Source organism: Dermacentor albipictus, chromosome 6 (assembly GCF_038994185.2).
Source record: "Dermacentor albipictus isolate Rhodes 1998 colony chromosome 6, USDA_Dalb.pri_finalv2, whole genome shotgun sequence".
In the NCBI taxonomy this organism is placed as follows: Eukaryota; Metazoa; Arthropoda; class Arachnida; order Ixodida; family Ixodidae; genus Dermacentor; species Dermacentor albipictus.
In genome coordinates this window covers 49,153,456-49,180,514 of record NC_091826.1, presented here as the reverse complement: position 1 = coordinate 49,180,514, position 27,059 = coordinate 49,153,456, and the positions used below count along the sequence as shown (strand labels likewise).

General features: G+C 48.4%; 1 long non-coding RNA gene across 2 annotated transcripts; it reads right to left on the bottom strand.

Moving 5' to 3' along the window:
* Positions 1-4,421: 4,421 nt before the first annotated feature.
* LOC135918666 (uncharacterized) lies at positions 4,422-18,224 on the bottom strand. Of its 2 annotated transcripts, XR_010569716.2 has the most exons (3): positions 17,858-18,224; positions 6,992-7,082; positions 4,422-4,847 (listed from the first exon to the last, which is right to left on the bottom strand). It is a non-coding gene; the product is annotated as an uncharacterized lncRNA (long non-coding RNA). The 2 variants fall into 2 exon arrangements; XR_010569717.1 differs by lacking the exon at positions 6,992-7,082.
* Positions 18,225-27,059: the final 8,835 nt, after the last annotated feature.

The window sequence follows — 27,059 nt, the reverse complement described above, 5'->3', positions numbered from 1 at the left end:
TCGTGCGCAAACACGCTAGCGTCGCTGCTTATCAAACGTGCGACGGTTTCGCGTGAGCGATAACAAGCGACGTCGATTCACACGGTCTCGTAGCTTAGGACGACAACATGTCCAGAACCAGTTTTGAGCGATATCAAGGGCACTGCTTATGGTAGTTGCGATTGAAGCGCGACTAGGGGAGTTAGGGACAAACATCTTTTGAAATAAAGAGACATGAAAAACATTGTTTGTGTTGTGTGTCAAACGAAATTTCACCCTTAATTATTTTTAAATACAGATGCGATGAGCAAAGGCCACACCAGCGAAATTTATTTTCTTATGAAAAAAAAAATATTTTTGTTAGCGCCCCTGGCAGAAAAACAAGGGTGGTCATGTCGCTGCTGCAAAAAACACACTCGTAAAGTTGGTCTACTACAAATAGAACACGCCCCCCATTAGTTGTTTTGGTGCTGGTTCCTCCTTTAGTGCTACGAATTTCGGTGGTGCGAATATTACGGTGTGTTAGGTGTGTTGCATCGTGGTTCAAAGTGTTCAGTGAATTGTTTTCGCGTGAAATGAGTAAGGAACAGGGGACATGTGTCGGCCTTCAGTGGTCTTCGTGCAACGACTATAACTGGCTGCTGCGACTGGGCACCCGAGATGCACCTGAGGTTACCCAGGCTAGACAAGGCTTCCGACCAGGCGACTTGTTTGCCCACGAGCAAGTGAGACTTCAGCTCACTCGTAAATATTTCGTTCTTTTCTCATCACACGTCTCATGCGATTGATTGATTGATTGATTGATTGATTGATTGATTGATTGATTGATTGATTGATTGATTGATTTGTCGCAGCTGCCGTGTTACTTTCCATCACAATGTTTTCAAATGCACAACAGGCTGCGCGCTATGCACAACGCCAGAAAGGTTACTAAGTTATGTCTGTTCCAAGGTTCAGGCAGATGCGTCGTTCCTGCGATGTGCAAGAATGCTAAAATATATAGTGTTTCAAGTTGCTGGAAAAAGACACATCACTCCTCTTGAAAAACCGTAGAACTGTGTCAACCGGAGTATGCATCCACCATAAGCATAAATCTATATCGCTCTATCCTGTCTGCATGGAAAAATTATAATAAAAAAGAGCATATATTTATGAGAGGTACGTACTCACACATTGTGCTGATTTCAGTTCTTATGAGATATACGCGAAGCAAGAATTAGGCGGTGATGTTTGAGGAAGAAATATAGCTACATTCTCAGTGTTAAAGCAAGTTATGGTATCTTCGTAGGTTTGCTGTAGTCACGCTAATATTTAGGTAGTTCCTAATCAACATGTTGATCACACACTGTGATTGTATTGGGCAAGGATTTCAGGAGCGCCTTCTGCTGACGCACATCGTTTTTCATCGCCATAGTTGGTGTGGCCTGTGTTCAACGTAGTATGATTCTTTTTTCATGATTTTCACCAAATAAAACTCCACTATTGGCTTAAATTCGGGCATAAAAAGGAAATTATTTCGTTTCAACGCAGACTACTGGCAATGTGAGGCATCGCGTGGTCCTTAACTGAGAAACAATGAAATAATGCGGAAACATGTGGTAGTTGGCCCGCTGTGCTTAGCTTGCTGTAAGAAAAGACATATTATTTAAGGGTCAAGTTAATTGGCCAAGGTAACAAACACGCAGAGTACTGATTCTCGCAGCAGAACCAAAGCGGAACAGAAGTACGTGCAAATGTAAGTTGTTTGCCATCATACATGGTTCGCCGACGCGAAACAGCGCCGGCGCGAAACGACCACCGACGAAGAACGTTCCTGCGATGCTGAACGAAAACGACAATCACGAGCACGGGCACCTCCGAACGAGCGACGACGCCAGACTCGCAACGCAATACGGCGGCAGAGGTACCGGACTGACCGAGTGAACGAATTCAAAGGTGCGGATGCCAAGTTGCGACGAGACTTTCTGCATAAACATTACGGATTTAGTTGCAGAGTGTGCGAACCTCTGCGGTTCTAGAACGACCTTACGAGGATTGGAAATGTACGAGACGTGATTAATCGGGACCGTGCGCTACAAGTACTGCCTCGTACGTCACCAGACGTTCACGGCGACGTGGGCGATTTCAAGGTGTGCGGGACGCGCAAGGAATCTCTGCTGGGAGGTGTGGTGCCCCAGTTCTCGACCACGAACGGATGTGCCCTCGGATTCCGGAGCCTCTGCCGAAACTGAACACGCCAGATGCACTTTGCTTTTCTTTTGAGAGCTTTGACTGCCGTCAGCTTTCGCTGCCATTCCATCGTCACAGAGTGGAATGGTTGTCATTTTTTTTTCTTTTATACGCAATAAAATCCAGTATGGCGCAATATCTGCCTTTCGTCGTTTCATCGGCTTCATTGTGCATAATGAGTGTGTACACGTCATTCTGAGGTTTCGACTGTCCGCGGTTACCGTGACGTTATGTGACAGATACGTAAAATATAAGCGCGGCCAAAATTTGTTTGACCGATTGCAGAAGCGCGACAACGGAAGTAGAATAGGAAGAGGTTATAATAGTTTTACCTTTTAGCGCCCATACATGATTGCAATGTGCCTTCCACAGCGATACTAAAATATTCGCCGACCATTACAATACTCCCGTATGCGAAATCAGAGCGCAATTGCATACGTGTTTTCATTAGAAATATATTGGCTGGCGGACAAAACGTCTCGTGCGGCTCGTTGCAAACGGGGCGATGTGCGGCACGACTGCCTCGCTAATCGGTAGATGGCGAGAGGCGGCGTGTGGGCACGATTCACAGAAGCCGCCGCAGACAGACCCCCGCTCATGCAGTGCTTTGTTTCCATACAGACAGCGCGCGCTACTCAGGCGCCATCTCGCAGCCATCGTCACCACAAACCCATCTTGCACGGCACTACGCTTTATTTCTCACACTTTCTCCTCCGCTTTCCGCCTCATGGTTGCGCTTCACCCTTCTCCACTTTCCTCCTTGCCCTCTCTTCGCTATGGCAGTCTTTCGGCTCCCGCTGCACTCCGCGTTCGCCTTCATCTTTCGCTGTGCTCGTTCACTCGGTTACGAGGGACAACGCCAACACTCGCAGCAGAAACGGTCGCCTAAGAGCTGCGAGCTAAAACATAGCAGTGATTGCAACGGGTCGCGGCACGATGTGTTTGGTGAGCCGAAATGATGCGTGTTCAAAGCATGGAAACAGTATTGGTTTGCAGAGCTTAGCGATTGTAACAAACCACTTTAATGGCGTCGAACACCAATTTTAAAGCACTCTCCTTCTTAACGCGATTGAAAGCCCATGTGAAGTATCTACACCTGTAGCAGTTGATCTAGATATGGCGTACAAACTTTTAAGGCGCAATTTCTTTATGTAGAATATACCTTGTACTTATTATGGTACTGACTCGGGCAAAAGTTTTGATATCAATGCAATCAGCACGTGACAGAAACTGAGCAATTCAAGACACGCGCTGGTTAGGCGGATAAATAGGTGTTTTATAAAAGGCTGCGATTCTGGCCTAAAAACTGCCGCAATAACATTTTATTAAGGTAGAGATTCACAATGTTTGTCTGCTGCGCAAAATTTTCTGCTGGTAACATATGAAACGGTCTAAAATATGGTAGCCTTGACATTTTGGGGGTCCGGAAGCACGCAGGTGCAAGCGAGCAGGCAAAGCACAGCCATCCCAATTTTTAAAATTTTTTTCTTACTGAGAGGCAATCATCGCAAGATGGGAACATGGACACACTTGCGTGTCCGACCAATGAAACAATCGGCTATCGGGGAAGTTTTGTGGCGTTACCGCCGGGGCGCTGACATACCCACCCCCTTTCCCCGAAGTCGAGCCGGCCACTTCGCATCGCCTCCCGCGAGTGATAGTAGCTCGAAATAAACGGACTGTAAACCGGAAATTTTGTGAACAACAAAGATAGTATGGGAAAGCCTAATGTTGGGGATCTTCGGCAAGACCTGCCAGCAAAAGGTTGGTTGCCAGAAGCACAAGAGTTTATCATGCTTTGTATCGCTGTCCGAGCGGCCAATTCCTAACCCCGACCCCCACTGTCTGCGCTGACATGCGTTGTCATCTTCTGGTCCACTCAGCGGCGGACAGAGAGGGTGCTTTGTGGCCCCGTTGCTGTACCAGCACCTTCGGGGGTCAGGCCGTTCTGATATGACATCCACGCGAAGCGACCTTAAAGGCTGGAAACATGCTTAGCTTTGTCGCCGCAACAAAGTGAAGAAACGCAATCTCCGAAGTCTGGGCAATTATGCAAAATGAACTCCACAACAGCAGAAAAGTGTTCCAGCTTTGTTATTTCTGAAACCTTGCATTTGCTTCAAATGCACATTTGCTATAGAATCTGTACCATACCCTTAGCAAAGGGGAAAATCAGTCAGATCACTGCTACATTTACTTCGTGCCTGCCTGTCTATTCTAATAGAAATATTTTTTAATCGACAATATTCATACACGGGGTGCTGAATACTACTTTTGTCAGTGGTTAAAGCAAGCTCAGGTTCTCTGGGTCCCTGACAAAGTTGATCACGGCCCAGATGTTTTAGATCTTGCAAATGCTGTCCTTGACATCGTCAATCACGAGGTATCGTCGCAAATGCCTCTAGCAGTCCTCGATCAGGTCATCCAGCTGCATACGGTCGTCGCTCGGCGGTGGATGGCAAACGACTCGCTCCCTGACCACTCCGGCGGCCCGCATAAATCCGTCCATGCTTTCGGTTCTTTTCAGGCGGTCTCGCACCAAGACAGTGAGCTCTGCTTTGTCGATACGGGCCTCCATGGCAACCTCGTCCAGTAGGGCAGGATACCGGGAAACTCGCTCCAGGGCTCCGGTGACGTACCTGCGCGTGACCAGTGCTGCCTTTGGAGTAACTGAAATTTTTGCATGGTGTAGGGTAGTGTATACGGCTTTATGTTAATTAATCTACGGTATGTTAGCGGTAGATTGCGCACCGCTTGCATTCGGTGCATATTGCCAGTGTTCAGTTGTGAAGCCGAGGCTCGCATGATGGCAAAAAGAAAGCTACGGGCAGCTCAACTTTCGATGGAATAATAAAAAATGCCGACTGCTGAGCGAGAAGACGGAGGTGTCCATAAAAGAACAAAAGCGGGTGGTTGATATTACAGCTGGCTCGATCAGGAAAGAGGGCGTACAGGAAAAAGTGTGGGGTTTGGGTCGGTCGTGTCACGTGTAGAATAGATAGATATCCGGTAGTCCTTTACAGTGAGCAAAAGGGTACCTGGAGGAAGCTCTGACGTATGGGGTGGATGATTAGACGTTATCATGAAATAAAGTTTGGAGACATGACATATAAATGGCCAACGAAGGCATGTGGAACTACTGATCACTGGCAGAATCCATTCACCGAGCAGTGAATCGAAGGAAAAAGTTCCCAATTTATAACGGATGAAGCTTTGGAGAGAGAGAGAGAGTGAACTTTAATAAGCACCAGCAGTTTTCTCGGCTGGGCCTAGGCCTCCCACGATGGGACGTCGAGGTCTTGCCTCTTCGCCGCTTCGTAGAGCAAAAAAAAAAAATAGCACTAGGCTCATACCTCGGCGCGTTACTTATGTCCCGTTACTTGTGAAAGCAGGCTCAAATGTGAGCAATGTTGAAGGGATGTTGCAACTGTCGCCAGAATTGTCTATTCTCATCGGAAATACACTAACTTACTTTTTTAAAACGTTTATATGAGGCCCCGTCTTTCGCAAATAAGGAAAAAAAATGCTCCGAGAGAAAACGACGGCAATGATAATCAACAAACAAGTACCATCACTTTTGTATCTAACTTAAGCTACTACGCTCTTCAAGATCGAGCTTCCTGGATGCTATTTTGTACCTGCGGTACCTTGTGTATTGTAAGTGCCTGTGCAAAGAATTCCGCAGGAGTTATCATAATAAGTATACACTTTCACTTGGCGGGCATAGAGTGTACACAGAATGCATACACGCAGGTGAGACGCAAACAATCAACGTATTCAACATCTCCACGGTAAATAGATTTTTGTGGCCAGAAAATTGAACATACGTCTGCCAGGAATCCCTGCATTGCGACAATATTTAGGAAACAGTGCTTCAAATGTTCCGATGTATTACGATTTGAAACAAGCGTCCGAGTTTCGTTATGCTTGTTTTACGAAGCAAGCCGATTCCGCACAGGTGTTTGAGAGGAAAACGACAACCGCATGTACGAGAATAATTTCGGTGATAAACATTCCTTAAAGAAGATTTAGCTCGAAGCCAAATTATGTCACTTCAAGTGCATGCAGTACGCAGAACGGCCATTAGATAGCTGCTGAACAGACTGGAAATAAGTTCTGTCGCATGTTACATAGAATAAATTTTTGCGACTGCAGGAAAATTATTCCCCTTCGGAACTGGAACATCTGGCATGATATACTGGAAATGGCAAATAGGAAAAAAACAATCATGAAGAACTCACCATGATGACCATGTTAATGCGATTGCACTTAAACGATAGCGCTAGCTATCACACAGCTTTTATATATTGGTCTGAACATGTCATAACACAGTATTATTACTTGGCGCAGGTTACTCTCCCAAACATGGCGTTGCCGATGTTTTCCATCATTTTCTTGTGAACCTCTGGCAATCGGTAGATGCTCTAATACCCGGAGCGGCAAAAATTGAACGGTTTACCCTAAAATCTCGTATGTATCTTTCAAAATTTAACTTTTGCACGTGTTTTTAGTGGTACTTCTCGAATTATCTCTGCTTCAGCTGCCTTTGAATGGGATACCGTTTACTAAAGCGCTGCATTTTTTAGGGCCTACCGTGTAGCTAAATAATTTCATTTCCTAATGGGCGCTGTATGTAGGTCACGTTGTGAGTGCTATTTGGCTAAGCAAGGTGGCAGATTCAGGAGATGTGGCTGAGGCAAAACAGAAGCAATTCTACCGCATTGAGAAGAGGACGACACAGTTTCTAACCCAAAGCGCCACGTCGTTTACCTGTTATACGTACCTGTCGTAATCTGAAGCCTTCTTTATTCGAGCAGCTCGTGCGACCAGACCCGAGTTTCGCAGCGTCGCCTCTCGCACAGCCAGCCAGTCACCTGCGGCATCGGCCTCGACGTGAGCCCAGCAAAGCACTTCCAGCAACGTGCAGTTGTCCGCAATGCCCTTCGACAGTCGTCGCACAAAGGCGGTGGTGTCTACCGCGGTCCCGTTCATAAGGACTTCCGAGCCGATGCTCCGGCTTCGTTTAAGTACGTCCGCCAAGCCCTCAATGTCTCGAGTGGCCAGGCATCGATGATGCAGCGTGAGCTTCCTCAAGCTCTTGTTTCGAGACAGGGATTCTAGCACGACCGACCACCCCGCATTGGCGCCGTGGGCCTCGACCAGTTGGACGTCATACGAAACAATCAATTCGAGCTCTCGCAGCACAGTTGTGCGTTTTAAGTATTCGCCAGTGGCGAAAAGAGCCTCCGGTTGCCGATGTCTACGTGGATGCTCAACACTGTCACGTGCTCACAGCTTGGAAGTAGATGCAAAGCGACACCCAAAAAGTCGGCGCGTTCCAACAGGCAGAAATGTATTGCCCGGAATGCTTTGAAGCGTATCAAGTCCACGTCGCCTTTGTACTTGTAGGTTCCGATAGAAACTCTTCTGTCGGAGCCAGTTTCCGTGAGCATCGAGCAGACTGGTCGTAGCAGTTCACTGTTCCACCCTGCGTCGATGTGGACCTTCTTTAGATTTCCATTTTGCGGCAGCGCCATGATAAATGTGGCCCATTGTGATGGATGGAATATCTGCAATGGAAGGCCCACTTCTTCCAGTGTATCATTTTGAATGACTGCCCGGAGCCAGCGGTCGTAAACGTCGTGCAGCTCAGGCACGTGTGGGACGAAGGTCGATAAGGTCAAGTTGCGTATTACCCGATTTTCGCTGATCACCCCAGCAACCAACTCCGCGTGGCATTTTTTGGCATTCCATTGTACGCCGTCGCTATTTTCGACCAGCCACATAAATCTAAGCAAGGGAAAGCGGGCCAGTAGCTGACACCGGCACCACCTTAGTCATTCGGTTATCTACTTTCACTGCGCTAGCTCGGCCCCAACAAAACCTTCTATACAGTGCTTCGTGCTCCTTCCCTCTTGAGATCAGGAAAGCCTGTCAATGTAGGCAATGCAATTTTTTTTGGAATATAACAAAAGTAACCTTCTCTGAACAAGGAAGGTGTTCGACTGGGCTGTCCATAAAACCCGGCGGGTCACCGCCTGATCCTCGCGTTGGCGGTTACGTAAACTTGGCGTCAAGAGATTGGAATTAAAATTGATTGGAACACTTTTACGTCATAGGGTCCTGTATTTGTCCGCTTCAGACGACCTAACAAACGCAATTTACAGAACCACGATGTTCGGGCACGTTTGAGGATTTGTTAACTTCGTGTTTCCATATTTCTAATGATTACCAATTTACAACAGCGTTTGCACAAACTTCCATGACCTAACTTAAACTTTAGCTATTGATGCACTCACTATAATCTACATTTCTGTTTCAGATGGAACAACCTTTATTCAAATTTGTCCAGTTGTAGTCTCATAAAATTCTGTGTGTATCACATTTATGTGAAGAGAAGGAGACGGCGCCGAATGAGTAATTTTTGTTGTTGTTATTTTTACTTCATTTGCCACAATTCTTTCATTTTTCTGAAACAGAATCAGTCGTTCATTCACACGGGCATGAAATCTTACTGCCTGAAAATACCGGTTCCGCAACCTTAGTCATAGGTTACCTGGACAGCCTTTGTATATTTCTACAGCAGGAAACTAAGGGCAGTTAGAAATGCTCCGAAAAAAAAAACATTGCCAAATTATTCCACTTTAGCAGGTTTGTCAGGGTTTGTTTAATAGCAACTGATCTTGCCAGAAATAAGTGAACCCCATGGACAGCCTGAATATCACAGGGAGAATGTTGTTTACTTGGAAGTGCCAGCACTGCGTCCTGCTCTGACGCAGAGTAAATCGCTTTTGGTTCAAAGCCTACAAGCTGAAATTTAATCGATGAAGATGACGAAAGGAAAGAACGTCTTTCAGAAGCGCCGCTTCTGCGTCAATCGATAAGCGTATATATATCGATAAATGAACACGAGAAATTCCAAAAGTACCAAACGTCCTCTTGCCAACGCAACGCATGTGGTTCGCGCATCGCTCTGTGGTCCTCGGTGTTCTTGAGCGAGCATGCGCACTGGCGGAGGTACTCGCTTCACAGCGTGCCCAAGCCTGGCCTGCTCGGCGTGCTTTTTTTGTTTCAACGCATCTTTCTCACCATCACTGAGTGGTCGCCTATAGGTACCACGGGGACAAGCGAAGCGGCCACACCTATTCACCATAGGAAACTCGTTCCTATGCGCCGCTGTGTATAGGCAAATGTCGGCCACGAAGCTGGGACTTGTAACTACGAATGCTGTTCACGCGTTCCGTTCCCTTGCGATTTGCATAGCGGAATCTGGCGAGCGCATACGAGCTGTGGCTTCGTTCTGCCGAAGCGCGAGCTGTCCCCAGCAACAACGGCGATGAAGGAGCATGGCACGCACGCCCGCAAAATGTTTCGAAAAGCCCGGCTTGCTCTGGAACGAGGCAAGTATGCCTACTGTCGGTGCCTTATATAAGGGCACAGCCTCGCTGCTGTGCTCGCGTTCCAGGGCTGCCATGCTAATGGTCAGGACACCGCACGGCTGTACTCGACGACGCCTGGTTCGATTGCTCTATCGGACGCACATTGTCTTAATTTTATCGCAAGGAGACGAGACAGGAACCTACCTGTTCTCCGTTTCATACGCAGTGTGCGACGCCGCGAAAAACCTTGATTGCTGTGCGAACGCAGTTACTGCAAGAAGCATGGCTAGCTAGCATCCATGGCTTTGCAGGCTGTGTGTGAAAAGGAGTACACAATGTGGCGTAATATACATGGTAGTTGTGGGGCCTATGTTTCGAGCAAGAACTTCGACAGTCTAACCTCGGTATTCGGAATCGCATCGTAAATTGAAGCCCGCGTGCTCGACTTGATTGGTGCCTGCGTGAACATGCCGAAGACGCTCACTGCATTTACTTCGGCACGTTCACGACAGGCGTCCATTAGAATAAGTCAAGCACGAGCTTCGAGTCGAGATGCACTTCTGAACGTGGGGTTATATGTACAGCTCCAGGCGCTCTGTCGTCCGACGTTGGTGTTCGAGGATGTCTCGGGCTGTAGGTGGACTATCTTGGAAAGGGCTGTTGTTCCCCGCTCGGTTTGTGAGCTCTCGATCTAGGAAGTGTGCCCTCTCATCGCCTGGGATACCCTCGTGTCCAGGACACCATATGATTGCTTGTTCTTCTTGGGGTACGTCGCCTAAGATTCTCAGCGCGATTCATGGCAATCTGCCTTGCATGTACAGGCTCGTCCACTCTTAGGGTGAACACGGCTCACCGTGGCCGCGCTCCGCGGGGCGCCAGTGCGTCCGGCGCGGCGGCGCATCGAAGTGAAGCGGCGAAGGCGCACACGGACCCAGGGGAGGCGCTTCGCGTCGTCTGCTACAGCGCTGGAGCGCGCCGCCTCTTGCTTTGCTGTAAAGTACACTTCGCTAGACCCAGGTGACTGAGCGACCGAGGTGGCATTGCGGGAAGGCGCACTTCACTTACTGGAGCATTTTCCAGCTAGTTCGGTCTACAGCTTGTGAACAGCCTGCTTAATCAATATACATTAACAGAAACAAGCTTATCACCACACAAATCACTTAGCATGTTTTTATAAGTGATGAGGGTAAAAATACAGTCATTTTTTCGCGCTCTTTATTAGGCTGGGGCGTAGAGGCGACGCTTGATAGTCGTGTCAGAGACGTCACCCAGCCAGAGGCTGTTCTTAATTTCCCGAGCGATAAGGGTCGGGTTTTCAGCAGCCGCCGCAACGATGGTCATGTATTCAGCTTCAGTGGTCACTGTTTGCCGGGCTTTAAGGGGAGCATCCGCAATTCTTCCATCCTTCTCGTAAGCCTGGACTATTCCATTCACAGTTTTCAGTGGCCTTTTGGTCATCTACGATATAACGCGTTGAGAATAGCTTTGTAGGCACAGATCTACAATGCGTCGTCTTTCTTTTTCCGGTACCCGTGACATGGCCAGTTTCCGAAAGTGCACCGGGGAAATAAAATCCTGTACTTTTACAGCGTTTTTGTCGCCGAAGTTCCCCGGCAACCGACAACCGAACAATGCAATTCATCATGCAAGTCGATGGAAATGCGTTTAATGGAAACACCTCTGGTGTCTTTAGATTTGACGAGTAATCCCAGAATATTTAACTCGTAAGCGGCCAGTGACTCACTTGAGCAGCCGTTGGCTGCACCACATCACCATATTAAGCTAAAATGGAGTAGCATGACCTAAGCAGTGGCGTAGCAACAGGGGGGGCCGGGGGGCCGTGGGCCCCGGGTGCAAGGGCCCAGTGAAGGGGGGGGGGGTGTCATATACGTCTGAAGACACCCCTCTTTCCACCGGCTACACCCGGGGAGGGGGGTGACAGAAGGCCTATGGGCCCCGGGTGCCAGACGACCTAGCTACGCCACTGGACCTAAGCCAAAAAAAAGGGGGAGGGGGGGGGCTCGGTGGTAGATCCGGCTGACGCCCATGGTCAGTTAAAAAGTAGACTGGCCCGAACATAGGAATCTGGCTTGGGCCGGGCTTGGCTTTTACAAATGTCGAGCCCGTTGGCCGACCACCGGCATGCTGTCGGCCGACGACACCGGGCCGGCTTCATGACCGCCGGTTTAATTATCGTGGCCACGTTGGTCCAACACATGGACCGGCCTCTTCCCCATGATGGCAACAGCATCCCTTGTTCAAGGCAAGGGTTCCTGTGCCGCATTCATATTGGGGTTTTACCCACTCAGCCTCGCCACCCCCCTAACCCCTAAAAAAAGAGAAATCAATTCCTCCTTTTCTTTAGATTTATCCGATGCCCCCCTATATGGCGTAACGCAGAGGCCATGTGCCGCTTCGGGACGCATACCGCACTTATATGCTAGTGAGAATATACATATGACCTATTCCGAGGAAGTACTGAAATGAAATACAAGCGAGTAACGACTTAATTACCCGGCAAGACGTAATTTAAGCTAGAAAACAGACATGTAGATTACAGATTTTCCACTTCAATTACGCGGTCGCGCAAGGCCTGACTGTCCCAACGTGGGAGCGGCCCGCAGCGCGCTGAATCGCGTACCTCAGGACCTTATTAAAGTTTTGCATCCGTTCATCCATCCATTCAATTATACCTATTCAAAACGGACAGAAAGGGCATTCGCATGCGGTGTGCATCGACTCCAAGGAGCAAAAAAACAAACAACCAAATAAACGACGGCGCCACATGTTTCACTCCACCTAATCAATGTAATCAAATAACTGACCGACGATTCCTCTAAATAAGAATGCGACTTATCACGTCAGGTAGCCGTCAAAGGATCGGCACCACTTCGGCGATTTTAACCAATCTGTGACAACAAAAATATGATGTAGAAAGATGAAAAGGGGGAGTAAAACTTCCGCCAAATCAGTTGCTATGCAGGGTAGAGCCCTTTCCAACATCGCGTAAAGCACTCCATGCACCCCTACCAGCGACATTAACGCGTCAATAAGAAAGTCGTGAAGTTGCGGATCTCACTTCTTAGTTGCTGTCGAAGTAATATTATTGCCCTCCTTAATGCTAAAATCGATGGCAAACATGATGATGCATGATTGAACAATCGTTCTCTAACTTTCTGTGGAATTTATTGCGGGTTTGGGTCGCTTTTTTAGGTCAATTAAGCACATTCATTCTAGCATCAAGACATGCACGAAATGGCACGCTAGGCTCATCACATGATGACTCCAACGAAGAAGAGCGCGCCTAATAGGTTTCTCGGTATGCACTACACCAAGTGCTGTGCGAGTCAAATAAAATGGCACCAGCCTAATAAAGAGCGCGAAGAAATGACTGTATTTTTACCCTCATCACTTATTAAAAACGTGCTAAATGATTTATGTCGTGATAAGCTTGTTTCTGTTAATGTATATTGATTAAGCAGGCTGTTCACAAGCTGTAGACCGAACCAGCTGGAAAATGCTCCAGTAAGTGAAGTGCGTTCCCACCACGCTGCCTCGGTCGCTCAGTCACCTAGGTCTAGCGAAGTGTACTTTACAGCAAAGCCAGAGCGGCGCGCTCCAGCGCTGTAGCAGACGACGCGAAGCGCCTCCCCGAAGTCCGTGTGCGCGTGCGTCGCTTCGTTTCGATGCGCCGCCGTTCCGGAAGCAGTGGCGCCCCGCGGAGCGAGGCCACGGCGAGCCGTGTTCACCCTAAGAGTGGACGAGCCTGTACATTCTGCATGCAGCTTGAGAGTCTGAGATAACCAGTGCCGAGTGCCCGGCGGTGTCCCTGTGTTTGACTGCGATCGCGATTGCTGAAGCTTCAGCAGTGGCTGTGCATGTTGTGTTTATTGAGGCCGTTATTTCGGCTCTTTTCCGCTGCGCGTTGTGAACTGCTACTGTGACGTGTCCTCTAAAAGTCAGAGCGGCGTCCGTGTATTGCACTTCTTGATTATTCCCAAAGCTTTTGATAAGTTGCTTGACTCGGGCTTGTCTTCGGCCTTTGTGGTATTCGGGATTCATGTTCTTTGCTATAGGTGTGGCTTGTATTTGCTTCCTGATGTGGCCTGGTATCTCGTGGATTTGGTCACTACAATATTGCGGTTTCACCGAATATCTTAGTCCAGTCAGTAGTTGTTGTCCGGCTTGTGTGAGACACAGGCGCTCTGTCTGATTTATTATAACCGCTGCCTTGAGCTCTTGAAAGGTGCTGTAAACTCCTGTGTCGTGCAGTCTTTCATTTCCGGTGTTCACCGGTAATCCAAGCGCCACCTTGTACGCGCACTGTATGGTCTGGTCCACCATCTTGATTTCTGTGTGATTTAAGTTTTGATAGGGTAGAGCATATGTTATCCGGCTGATGACAAAAGCTTGAACGAGTCGTATCGTTTCGCTTTCGTGTAGGGATCTCCGTTTCTTTGTAATTCTTCCTATTAGTCTTGCTGTTTTCCTCGTTGTCGCTATCAGGTTCGAGATAGTGTGATCCACTCGCCTGTTGCTTTGGATCCAGAGGCCCAAGACACCAACATTGGTGTTTTCTGGAAGCATTTGATTCTCTAGTTGGAGGTGTAGGTTTGGCCTGTTACGGTAGTTTCGTCCATGGACTCTGAACCGTTCGGATTTTTCTGGTGCACAGGCCATGCCGTGTTCTGCCACGAAGTGTTGGACGGTGTTGATGGCTTCTTGTAGGGTGCATTCCTTGTGGCCTAACGATCCTTTGTGCATCCATAAGGAGATATCATCCGCATAGAGCGCGAATTTGAGATCTTGGATTTGATGCAACCTTCTCGCCAAATTTTTCATGCCAATGTTAAACAATAATGGTGAGAGTATAGCTTCCTGTGGAGTTCCTTTGTTGGGGAGATTGAGCTTGGGTGATCGCACATCTTCTAAACCTATCGCGGCAGTCCTAGAAGTTAAGAATGATTTGACGTAGTGAAAAATTCTCTTTCCGCATCCCATTTCTTCTATTTCCTCCATGATGAGCTTATGGGACATAGTGTCGATAGCGCTCTTTAAGTCCAACGCCACCACTATGTTTTCTTCACCAGTCACCCCGTTGTTTATTACTTCGTCTATTAGCCTATAGAAAACATGCTGTGTTGAAAGATGTTTGCGGAAACCGTACATGTACAGCGATAGGAGGTTGTGACTTTCGATATAATCTGTTAACCTGGTGAGTATCACTTTTTCAAAAAGCTTCCCTAGACATGTCGTAAGTGAGACTGGTGTCAAGTTCTGAATAGTTTTCTGTTCTCCCAGTTTATGGATTAGGATTATGGTGGCTTCCTTCCACTCCTGTGGAATGGTACCAGGTCCCCATATGCCCTTGTTTAAGTAGTCGACTAGTCGTTCGCGTTGCCTATTGCTGAGTTTGCGCAGCATCGCGTTGGTAATGCCATCCCCTCCAGGTGCTGTGTTTCGTCTGATGTCCTGTGCCGCTGCATACAGTTCCGCAACCGTAACGGGCTCATCTAGAGGTTTGTTTGTCGGCCCTTTCTAGCTGAGAGATTCGAAGATATCTCTCCCTGTTATAATGTATTTGTCCCTGAGCGCTTGGATCAGTTCATCGGGGTCACTTTTGTATTCACCTACAAGGGTGCGTATCCTTCTCACTGTTGCCGTCTTTTTAGAGTCCGGGGCTTTTATGCTACGTAAAATAGCCCATGTCTTAGCGGTGGATAACGTCCCTCTCAGTGAATCACAAAAATTTTAGCCAATTTTCCGCTTACAGCACTCTGGCAAACTCAATTGCTTGCTCTGTTAGCGTTGCTATACTTGCCCTCAGTTTTCTTTTCAGTCTCTGAGTTTTCCAGTGCTTGTTTAAGCTGCGCTGGCCCTCCCACAGGTGCAGCAGTTGTGGGTCGACTGCAGGTGTTTTCGCGTTAATGGATATGTTTCGTGTTGTGGCTTCGTTTGTGACTTTGAGTTCCTTTGCCCAGTCCTCAACTGTGTTGGGGGGTGTTGTGGACATTGGATATTTCCTGTACGCCACCCAGTTTGTGATTCCGGCCTGCTTTGGTGGAAGTTTGAGGCGGGGTGCGGTCATTGAATAGCTGATAACATAGTGGTCACTTCCCAAGTTTTCGTCTAAATTTCTCCATTGCCCATCCGTTATGTTTGGCATGAAGGTTAGGTCGAAGTAGGTATCCCCGCACACGCTATTTCCTAATCTAGTAGGTGTTAGTGGGAGAGTTCCTAGTTCTAGATCGTATTTGTCTGTAATTTCTTCCAGGCTTCCACGCATTCTTCCAGGTGGCGTTTAAGTGCGGGGATCTCCAGCTTAAGTTCTTCTAAGCTTTGCATGAGTTGCCTATTTTCTAATACATTCTTTTGGTATTCTGAGTTCGATGATATGAGAGCCGTGGTACGAACCATCCCGGCCCAGCTCAATATGTTGTCGGTGGGTTCCTACTTCCTTGCTGGAGTGGGAGATCTTTGCCTGGATCCTATAAGAATGGGCTGGCGGTTGGAAGGGGGGTGGTCTGAAGAGTCAGAGTCCTTATGTCGCCTTCGTCACTCTCTTGATCGGGATCGCTGTCCTCGTGGCGAAGCCGCTTGTATGTATTCTTGTCGCTTTAAAGGCGGCCATCCGTCATCGTCCGTTTCACCCATGTCGTACCACCATGGCCTTGGTACAGGCTCCTTGATCGGAGTTTTGAGTAGCCTGGAGGAAGACTGCCTATGCGTTTCGTTGTACTACCGTGGCTGTTTCTACCGTTTCTTGCAGTCCTTCGAACCGGCCAGATGTTCCTTTCCACAAGTGCATCAAGTGGGTTTACATTCGTTCTCTGGCTCTGCCTCCTCAGTGCCGCACTTGCTGCCTACTGAGGTACGGGGTTGAGCGCACACTCCCATCCTGTGGCCTGTTTGTATGCAGGCGTTGCAGAATTGTGCGGTGTTCTTGCATGGGTAACAGGGAATTTCTCCTCCCATGTAGTAGACAAAGCGTGGTATCATGGGGCCATAGAAAGTAATGACCGCTGTCTTTGTTTCCCCGAGCATACGCGCTCATAGTATTTCCATTCCTTGCGTTCTGATGCGCAGGTTGGCTAGTAATGTTTCCGGACTCGTGTGCGGTGCCAATCCGTGCACTGCACCTCTCTCTGTTTCTTGTCCGGCCGTCACGTAAGCATTTACTGCTTGTTGTTTGCTGTTGATAACGAGCGTCGTTATCTTCCTGACTATATCTGCTACCTCTTGTTTGGGGGTAGATATGATAACGATGTTTGATCCTGTCTTTAGTCGTAAAAGGAAGTGTTCCCCTCTCATCTTCCTTTGTGTGGCCACGGTGACCGCTTCGGAAATCTGCGGAGCCATCACGTCATCATTTGGTAGCCCTTGATGTGGTCGGACTATTATTTTGAAGTCTTCCTTTGGTAACGGAGGTAGTCTGTTGACTCGTGGCTTTTTCTTCATCGGCGGTTTCTTGGCTGGTCCGCGGTGCTGGCTCGACGAGTCGTCGGCACCCCCTGCTCCCATGGATTTTCTTCCAACTCTTGCGAGAGCCTTCTTCTGGCGAACAGTTAACACCGTTTGCCAGTCTCCTTCATTCTCCTCCTCTTGCCCGACGCGTGTGACGGGCATATCGGTGTCTTGTAGGATGATACTATCCCCTTCGTCAGTGCCTCTGTACTCTATTTGTTCCCGGTCCAGGTCTGAGAGCATCGCTCCTTCCTTTAGTGGTTCGTGCGAGCTTGAAGCTTCAATGTAGTTTGGTTTAGGCGTGCTCGTCGTAGCGTTTGTCACCCCCGTGGGCGTCGCAGCTCCGAACGCAGCCGGCGTCGCCATCTGCTGCGGCAGCGCGCACGGCGTCTCCCGCGAAGCAGCCAGTAATCCGCACACGTGTGGCTGGCGCGTCCCGGCCCGTATTTACGAAAAGACGAAGGGCTCACCGCTAACACTGGTATGTGCAGAGTCCTTAGACGTTCCCGAATCACGTATTCCACACGACATTCAGCACACAATAGGAAAAACTGGTCAAAAGATGCAAAACCACGGAGCTCCATGCAGAGCCCACCACTCTGCTATAGGCTCCACATCGGCATTCCAACAACCTGCTTTCTCGCATTCCTGAGGTGACTACCGCTGGAGGATAACTTCACAAGACAGACAAAACGTTTCCCACAGTAATAATGCCCTGACAACAACGCGTCGCCTCTGCTGCGGGTTAAGTTAAAGCAGTACACCTATTTGAGCTGTGTTAAGTGAAAAGTGCATTCATTACTCACCGAGGCAGCTACCACAATCGGGCCAACCAGGTCACACCATTCAGGGCTAGCTGCGGCGATGTTCTGCTTCTTGGCAGTGTTGATGATGATACCTTCTGCAATGGCACCAAGGAGGTTATTTTCTTTAACCTCCTTGAATGGCACAAACCCTCCTAGAGAGATGTTGTTTCCTATCGAGCGTGTGGCTCCTACCCGCTGCAAGCGTTTGGCCAGAAAATTAGATGATCACGCGTTTCGCTTTCCCGTGCTAATACTGTCCTCCCCTTAGAGCGCCACTCTTAGGTACTCGTTCCTGTGTTGAGCGTCAGCGTCGCTCTGCGTAACCGCGCGAACGCTCTCGTACCACTGTTTGCGCGTTCGCCGTCGTATTCTTCCACAGGTGGCTCTGATGTCGCTCACCCCGCAAGCGTTCCCATACTGTCCCGCACCCCCCCCCCCCCCTCCTCCTCTGCGGAGGCACTGGCGACAGTGGCCCGCTGCCAGTCGGTGCGGTATTTTCAGTCTCAAATTCTTTGCCTCAATACATCGCGAAATGAAAAGACGTATCGCGCTCTGCTCACATCTCGCATTAGGGATATCCTAACCGTGGCACTTTTTTTGTGTTTGTAAACAAACAAAAGCAACAAGCGGGCGAAGACGTGTGGCGCTTCGAGCTTACCGCAGTGATTCACAAGTTGAGGAACGAAAAGACGCGTGTAATTAATTAGCGAAGCAGCCCACTGTTAATAGGAGCAGTGTTCGCGTGTCAATATGTCATCGATAGCCCCACCTCACAAAGAAATGTGACTCTTAGAAGAAGGAAGCACGCGCAGCGGACGTCAGTGATCGATCAGCTTTTTGTGGGACGTTTTCAATTTTTGTTTCACGTAAACATTTCTCGTGTAATCTCGTGTACGCGTGTGCAAAGAAGTCGTACGCGCCAATAAATATATCAGTTGGAAGCCCACGCTTGTGCCTTCTCGTTTCCGCCCCCGTGTTGCCTCTTGCTCTGTGAAGCAGAGGCGGGGGGACTTTTATTTCATAGTGACTGGGAATTGCTTCACAAGATTTATTCCTGGCTCCGATGCATGCTGTGTCACTGGTGGTGATTTTTTGCCGACCATGCCCGTTATGGCACACCGACCATATTAACCACTGCCTTCCGCTAGCTGATTCCAAGACATGTCTGCAAATTTCGCCGCCTTATCATACTACCTATTCTGAGAGTGAAAACCTTTTAGGATTGGAAGAAAAAAATTGAGCTAAATCGGTGAAGGGAACGTTCCTTGATGTCGGCAACGTAACACATCCAGCTATGCTTTGTTGCGATCACAATTATATGGGTGCTGTCGGCGTTACCCTGAGGCTCCGCAAATTTATTTTTTCGTTATTGCCGGCTTTGACGGCATACACAAACAATACGCAAAAGATAAAACGCTTTAGCAAGGATATTTAGATATTTGTGCTGTATATGAGAGTTACGTAGCCATGCTGTTCCTATCACTAAAGTGGGTCGCACAAGATCTTTTATTCTCGACAAAATTGTTCCTCAGAATTTCGAGAATGACGGCGCAAAAACAAATGTAATAAAACATAACAGTGGCAGCGGATACTTTTTATCTTAAATATATTGAAACTAATAAATAATAAATATGTTAAACTACGATAGTTCAAAGTACAAAGTGATGTAATTTTAGTTGCGCGGTTCTTTTAGGCCGCGCAATCTCCGCAATGGGCCCACGAAAGATGTTTGAAATATACGCGATAAGGAAAAATAGGGATAAGTTGCTGAAACAAATTTTTTCTTTACCAAATAAACATAAAGGAAATTGTCCAATGCCTCAGGATACCAACGGAGGATACCTATGAGCACAACAGCTCGACCGCCTAACCCTGAAGACATGGGTGCCTATCGGATATGTGGTTATTATTATTATTATTATTATTATTATTATTATTATTATTATTATTATTATTATTATTATTATTATTATTATTATTATTATTATTACACGCGAAAGAAGAAATAGGTTTTGAAGTTTGAGGAAGTACTATATCTAGATTCGCGCTGCTACAGCAACTTACGGTGTGTTCGTACTTTCGCTATAGTCACGCTAATATTGAGGTAGTTGCGCATCAATATGTGGATCACGCACTGTGATTGTTATGATCAAGGATTTCGGGAGCGCCCTTGTGCTGTGGCATATACTTTTCGTCGCCATAGTTGGTGCGGCCTGTGTTCAACAAAGTATATTTCTTCTTTCATGATTTTCAGCCAATAAAACTCCATCGTTGACTTAAATTAGGGCACAAAAAGGAAATTATTTCATTTCAACGCACACTACTAGCAATCTGAAGCATCGCGTGGTCCTTACCTGAGAAGCAATAAAATAATGTGGATACATAAGGTACATGGCCGGCTGTGCTTAACTTGCTGTAAAAAAGTAATATATAAGGGCCACGGTAGTTGGCCGAAATAACGAACACGCAGAGTACTAATTCTGGGAGCGAAACCAAGGCGGAACAGAAGTACATGCACGTATAAGTTCTCTGCAATTCTACATGATTCCGAACTTCATAAAGCTTTAGATTTAAAAAGCCTTCATCGACTTAACGCACCCATCGTGTGATGCTTAATACTCTTAGTGCCTAGTTCGCACCAAGCTCGTGTCGAGTTGCAGAATGTTTAAAAATACCGCCCCAATCGCAACCACAGAAAAAACAACCAAATTTCAAGTCAATAACCAAAGTGACATCAATTCTTTTTCATCAGATATGGCCTCACTTTCTTTTGCACCGGAATTGTTCCCCACTCGCAAAGCTGGTAATAAGACGTATAGACCGGTCGTTAATGAACTGTCATTTTCTGAACGCATGGGCTTCTATGAAAGCTTTGTTAGCGCGCGTACATTTGGGTTCTAACAACAGGGAGCACGCAGCCCTAAACTTCTGGTCATGTGCTTGATGAATCTACTACACCGGAAGAAAACGCGTGATTTTAATGGAGCATGGAAACCATCCTAAAACCTGCGATGCTCAATAGTATGAGCTTTGCATTCGTATGATGGACACTTTCATGAAGTATTACTGACAGCCGTCGGCTGAAAGGTAATTTACTTCAATTTCAATGACCTGATATGAAATCCACCATGCTGTTCTAGTGGCTAGGGCGTTGCGCTACTAAGTCCAAGGGCGCGCGGAATTAAAACCCCAGCCTTGGCGACCTCATTTCAGCGGGATTGAAATGCAAATACGCCCGTGTACCGTGCATCCAGTGCCCGTTAAAGAACCCCGGGTGGTCAAAGTTAATTCGGAGTACGCAACTACGGCGTGCCTCGTAATGATATCGCGGTTTCCGAATGTAAAAACTTAGAAATGTTTGTTTTTTTGTTTTGTCTTTGATGTCTTGAAACATAGCTGCCTTCTCCGGACACGTTACGAATGCCATCCCGAAAACGTCACTCTGGAAAGGAAAATAGTGTGACGTTAACGACGTCGATGCGACGAAATTTTCACGACTGTACGTGCGTTTTGTGAAACGCGATATGCAGAGGTATATATCTATAGGTTCGAACCTCCCACTCAGCCGTGCCGTCGAACAACGTGGGCGCCCGTGTGAAATCGAGGAGACGATAGACGAGTCTGTTGTCGCCCGCACTTTGGTGCTTCACGTGAAATCTGTGACGTCGGTCACGCATGACTTGCCTCCCTCGAAGGTTATCCACCCATGCTGGAGGGAATCTCGAAATCGGGAACTGTATGATAATAAATTACTGTGGATGAAATCATGCCTATACCGGCTTCTGTTATGGTTCCCTAAATGGTGTGTATTACCTAATAGAACAAGAAACAATCACTCGTTAATTCGGTATTTGCGCTGAGTTAAGTTGTCTCAATGTTCGGAGAGGACGCGAGCGTCGCTCCTGTCCGAGCATACGTGCCTTCGCATCGCTCCACAGGAAAGACCCGAATGCCAAGTTATTCGACAAGGACCAGTCCTCAGGCACGGCTCGGCTCCTCTAGAACATCATCCGAACATTTTGGCCAACTTCTGCTGTGATCGGACCAACGTACTGTGAGTTTCTGTGCTTTTGTCACGGACCTGGCAGGGCGCTCAGCTAGCCCTAACGGCAAGGCGAGTAGGCCTACCGTCAAGTACGCCAACGGCCCGCACTCCTTCAGCAGCAATGGCCCCGAAATTCGTCACTGACACTGATGGATGGACCACTCGAGTATCAAAACGTTCCCAAGGTACGCAGCACGTTGCAACGCTCATTTTGCGTCCGCCAACTGGCCTTTTCCTATCTCAGTGGAGCCCACGAACGCTTCACGACGCGCTAAGCGTCTCAGCAGCTCTGACTGCTGCAGAGGCTCGCGCCGCTACAGTAGGCATCGAAAAAGAAAAGAACTTGGCTATAATAACCAGTGATGACCCCTCGGCGACAGAAAAGCTCCAGCGCATTAATGAAACCACTCTTAATGGTAAAACTTACCCTGTCCACATCTATATCGCTTCACCCCATAACTCGTGCAGAGGTGTGATTCACAACGTGGAAATGAACACCCCAACCGAAGAATTGATGCGTGAACTCCGAGCCCCAAATTATGAGATTATTGCGGCTCGTATGATGGGTAGAACAGCCACTGCAATCATAACTTTCAAGGGCTCACATGTACCTCGCCAGGTCATCTTCGGCGGAGGTGTATACCGCTGCGTCCCTCACCGACCCAAGGCCCAATTTTGCTCAACATGCTTTGCTATAGGACACCGATCAGACGTTTGTCGCGACAATGGAAAACAAAGATGCAGAACATGTGGAAAGTCTGTCGGAGATCCTGTAGGGGATCATGACTGCAAACCAGGCTGCCCTAATTGTGACAAGGACCACAAGGCAGATGACCCAACTTGTGAAGTGCGACTAGCCGCTGATAAAGCGGTCAGAGAAGCGGCCTACCTGAAGCGTTTGAAACAACGAAAGGACGACAAGCAAATGAAAACAGTCACCATCGCAAGCCGAAGCCCAAAACGCAACTCCGACAACACATCGAGAGACAGAAGTAGCTCCAGAAGCCGTCAACAGTCCAGGGGCCGCAGCCGCTCCAGAGGCAGGAGCCGATCCAGGGGTCGCAGCCGATCTAGGGGACGCGGCCATTCCAGGGGCCGGGACCACTTCGGGGACCAAATCCAGTCCGACAGCAGTGGTCAGTCCGGGAGCGGCGGCCAGTCCGGGGACTGCAACCGGCTCGGAGGTGGCAGCCAGTCTCCGGATCACAACCATTCCCGAGGTCAACAAGACGAGCAACCCGCAAACCAGCGAAACGTGAGTCAGTCACCCGGCACCTCCCCTTTCCCCCCCATTACCAAGGCATCTCAAGTTCAAACACGAGCTCAGAAAGTAGCCAAAGATTATAAGAACGCTCTACTTCAAACCCGCAGACCTAATGAAATGTCAACGCTATCGTCACAATCACTAGAGCCTACCGAAGGCATGGACATGCAAGCAGAGGCACACGCACCTGAAGTTACACCATTGGGTGATATAGAGCAATCCTTAGCTCTGGAAGCAGAACCAGCGTCATTGCAACCAGCAATGAAAAAGGCAAGATACCACACAACAGCCCTACAACACCTTGAAGCAGATTTTAAGCAACTAAGGGACGAAATGAAAGAAATGCAAACCAATCTAGAGGCCAAGATAGCTCAACAGGTTGCTGCTCAAGTTGAGGAGGCGCTAAAAACATACAGTCAACAAATAATGAGCCAAATGCGCTCCCTGTTCAACGAGCTCCTCAGGAGCCAGGCAGAGGCGATGGTCTCTACACAAGTGCAGGCTGCGATGGCCGCATTACCGCGCCAGGAAGAGCGCGAACGACCCAGAGCACGTCGATCTACCAGCGTAACGCGACCCACTCCTTACCCTACAGCTGGCGCTCCGCAAAATCATCAGTAGAACAATGGCGACTCATCTGGTGGTGTGGCAGTGGAACTGTAGAGGGATTGCTCGAAAACGGGGCCTTCTCACGCAGTACATTGCCGCTCAAGATCGTCGACCCGACATTCTCCTACTCCAGGAAACTAACCAAACACCTCATCTTGCAGGCTATACGGCGTATAGCCATAATTCTGCACTGGTCATTCTAATTCGTAAAGATATAGCGGCAAATGTTGTCCACAGCACGGAACAGAGCCTCACTGTACGTGTCTTTCCAACTAAAATTGTCAAGAGCAAGGCACAGCCCCACTTATTCATCACAAATGTTTATAGCCCGCCAAAACAGAAAGTAGACTTCTTCAAGGAGGTTGCGAATCTGCGGCCAACGAAGTGTTTTGATCATCTAATAGCAGGCGACTTCAACGCGCCACATACTTCATGGGGATACACAAAAAACTCCTCCAAAGGATCCGCACTACTATACCATATGCAACAGGCCCAGCTAACTCTCCTTAACGAGACCGACTCCCCGACGCGGCACGGAAACTCCGTAGAAAGAGATACCACGCCTGATCTCGCCTTCATTAAAGGACGACTGTCAGCGCAATGGTTTAACACGCACGATACTTTAACGAGTGACCACACTGTCATACAGATGTTTCTGCAAATCAAAGGATTCCCAAAACGCCAGCGCAAGCATCGCCTGACGGATTGGAATGAGTTCCGAAAGACACATGTAGGAGACTTCCAAAACATGCACTTGAAAGATTGGGTAGAGATGGTCAGGCAACGAATCCAGTCACACACGAAGGAAATAATAGAGAAGTGGGAGCAACCAAGTACGGACAGGCATCTTCTTCATCTCTGGGAAGCACGACATGCCCTCATTAAGAGATGGAAAAGAAACAAGCTCAATCGAAAACTACACTCACGCATCAACACGCTCAACGAGCAGATCGTCCACTACACTGAACATCTCACTCGTGAGCAGTGGTACGATACGTGCAACAAGCTCAATGACACATTGAATATGAGCTCCACGTGGAATCTCATCCGATCACTCATTGACCCAACCCAGACAAAGACGGAAACGTCCCATAAGCTCCGAAAGCTGCTCGAAACATTTGAGCATACCGATGACCTATTCAACGAGCTTATAACAACACACATTGCGGATCGAGCGCAACCACAGTATGCCGACTACAAAAGCGCAGAGCCAGAAAATGAGGGTCTCACCGGCCCAATCACATTAGCGGAACTACAGCGTGCCTTAGCAGAAGCAAAGCCGAATAAAGCGCCAGGACCAGACCAAATTACGACAACACAGCTCCGCAACCTTACAGAAGCCGATCATGCATTCCTACTTCAGGAAATTAACAATGTATGGGACACAGGCAGCTTGCCAGAAGAGTGGAAGACAGCCAGCATCATTTTCATTCCGAAGCCTGGCAAGCCCCAAGCCATAGCGAATCTGCGTCCAATATCGCTAACATCATGCGTCGGCAAGCTAATGGAGCGCATCGTGCTTAACAGACTTCTCATTCACCTTGAGCAATCACAACACCTACCCCATAATTTGATTGGATACAGACATCACTTATCTTCTCAAGACGTTCTGCTGCAGCTACACGAAGAAATCACGAAGGAAACAAGCAGCGCTCAACTTAAAGCTATTCTTGCCATAGACCTCAAGAAAGCTTTTGACTATGTTAACCACGATGCTATGCTGCAAGAGCTCGAAGCTACTGGCTGCGGAACCAAGCTTTATAACTATATTAGGGACTTCTTACGGAGTCGCACGTACACGCTACGAGTAGGCGACATCACCTCACAACAGTATCCCCATCCGCAGAGAGGTATCCCGCAGGGTTCCGTGATCTCGCCCACTCTCTTTAATCTTGCCATGTGCGTAGTCCATAGAGCGCTACGAGACATCCCCGACATCAAATATTCGATCTATGCAGATGATATCACCATCTGGATCAACACGGGTTCGCCAGGGCATATCCAAGAAACTCTCCAACAGGCTATGAACAGGGTGCATGAGGCTGCTCAAACTATTGGCCTTAGATGTGCGCCGGAAAAATCTGAGTTGCTACTGGTCCATCGCAAAAGATGGAGACCGCCCACCATACAAATTGTAAACGAAGGCGTGCCCATTTCCCAACCAAAATGTATTAAGGTACTCGGTCTCCACATCCAGAAAGATGGAGGTCCCGCTGCGACGGTGCATCACCTGCTCAGACAAGGAGAACAGGTGCTGCACATGATGCGTAGGGTCTCCAACCGAGCAAATGGAGTGAAAGAGGCGGATATGCTTCTACTAAGAAACGCACTAATTATGTCGCGCCTGCGCTATCACCTGCCCTATACCAATCTCCGCAAGCAAGATATCAATCGCCTTGATGCGCTCATCAGGAAGGCGACAAAGCTGGCCATCGGCATCCCGTTTAGTGCCAGCACTAAGCTCCTACTTGACATCGGTTGCCATAACACGGTGGCGGAACTAGTCTGCATTCATCGTCGTCGCCAAGAACTGCGTTTGCAGCGCACGTGTCAAGGTACACACATCCTCCACAGCATCGGCCATCATCCAGAAGCTGCGCCCCTTCTGAACACGCGCCCACTGCCCCCGAAACAACGCGAACTTCTAACCATAGCTCCACTGCCACGCCACATGAATCCAGAACGAGGCAAGGAGAGGCGACGACAGCGAGTGGCCTACTTCAAGAGGTACACGGCAAGACACCCTGACGGCATATACTTGTACGCTGATGCTAGCGTTGGTGCACGGGGCTCCGCTATAGCAGTCGTGAATAACGACCTCCAAACTGTGCATACGGAGGTACTCTCGGAGACAGATCCGACCTTAGCGGAACTGACAGCCATCGCAACTGCGATCAAACACATGCCCCCTAGTAACTCAGCCTACCCAAGAATCATATTTACCGACTCCATGGCGGCTTGCAGGAAATTGTTGCACAACCATCTCCCTGCCCACACTTCGACATTTATTCAAGAGCACCTTCAGGGTCCTCTGGAAATCATCTGGATACCTGGTCATGACGGACTGCCGGGAAATGAAAGAGCTAATCAGCTCGCCTGCGAGACTTTGAACCAGGCACCCTGCATTCCGCGACCAGCCCAGACGAAAAGGTGGGCTCCCCTGCTTCTGCGGCCATATCAAGAGGCAAGACGCAAGTTCCCCAAACTCAGCAAAGTGCTCACCCGTGAACAGGGTGTACTGATTCGTCAGGCCCAGACTGAAACACTCCCTACACCAGCGCGAA